Source organism: Hylobates moloch, unplaced genomic scaffold (assembly GCF_009828535.3).
Source record: "Hylobates moloch isolate HMO894 unplaced genomic scaffold, HMol_V3 SCAFFOLD_1, whole genome shotgun sequence".
NCBI classification, from domain to species: Eukaryota; Metazoa; Chordata; class Mammalia; order Primates; family Hylobatidae; genus Hylobates; species Hylobates moloch.
In genome coordinates, this window is record NW_026652276.1 from 230,233,308 (window position 1) to 230,234,310 (window position 1,003).

General features: G+C 44.3%; 1 non-coding gene across 1 annotated transcript; it reads right to left on the reverse strand.

Annotated features, from left to right (window-relative positions):
- Positions 1-517: 517 nt before the first annotated feature.
- TRNAC-GCA (transfer RNA cysteine (anticodon GCA)) lies at positions 518-589 on the reverse strand. The gene has a single exon. It is a non-coding gene; the product is annotated as a tRNA-Cys (tRNA).
- Between the last annotated feature and the right edge of the window lie 414 nt (positions 590-1,003).

The window sequence follows — 1,003 nt, forward strand, 5'->3', positions numbered from 1 at the left end:
ATATTAATGCCTGCTGTTCTTCGAGCTAATAAAATATTTTTTTATCCATTGGTGAATTGGTCTGTTTTCCCTCTGCATGATTACCAGGAGCTATGAGATGTTTTGAATTCCACAGTAAGAGCTTCTCCTAACCTAGGCTCTTGGGAATAATTATTTACCACCTCTCCTAGACATTTGGCTCTGGCCTTTTAATACTCGTTTTACCAGTTAGAGTTTTATTGTGTCTTTTATTGTAAGTTGGCTTGGGTCCTTTTTTTAAAGCAAGCTTGGTGTAAACAAATAAAATCTTGATGGTAATAATTAGGTACGAGGGAAACAGAAAAAACGTAGGGCAGCCTTCCTCTACCCCTCCAGGAAATGATTATGGCTGAGGAGGTAAAAATGAAATATGTGAAAAATGTCACAAGAGAAACACTTCAGTCTTTGCCATTGGTTGGAAAATTTGGTTCCTTGAGGCTGGCCTACCAGATAACAAGGAGCTATACTATAATTGCCCAGTGTAAAATGGTAGTGACTAAGGGGGCACCTGGATTTGAACCAGGGACCTCTTGATCTGCAGTCAACTGCTCTACCCCTGAGCTATACCCCCAAGGTACTCGTCTTTTCTCAATAAAGATGTATTAATAATCACAGTCATTCACAAGCTACACTCTGGCCACCCTGTCTCCTGTAGCTCTCCAGGAGCTACAGGTGTGGAGTTATGTGATGCACAACAGAGCAGCTCTTCTGTACAACCCCCTCCACACCTGCCAGCACCATGCCAATTAAGCTGCAGCCTTAGCTTTTTGGGAAAAGGAGAGTGATGGGATTAAATCCAAATGTAGACATAGCTTGAGGTCCTGGGTTTGGGCCCTGGGCCTGATTGTTCTGGAGTGCAAAGAGCCCCTACTAGCCTCAAACTCCTGGCCTCAGGTGTTCCTGCGGCCTCAGCCTCCCAAAGTGCTGAGCCAAACTCCCAAAGTGCTCAGCCAGTGTGCCCAGCTGCATTTGGTTTTATTTGTTC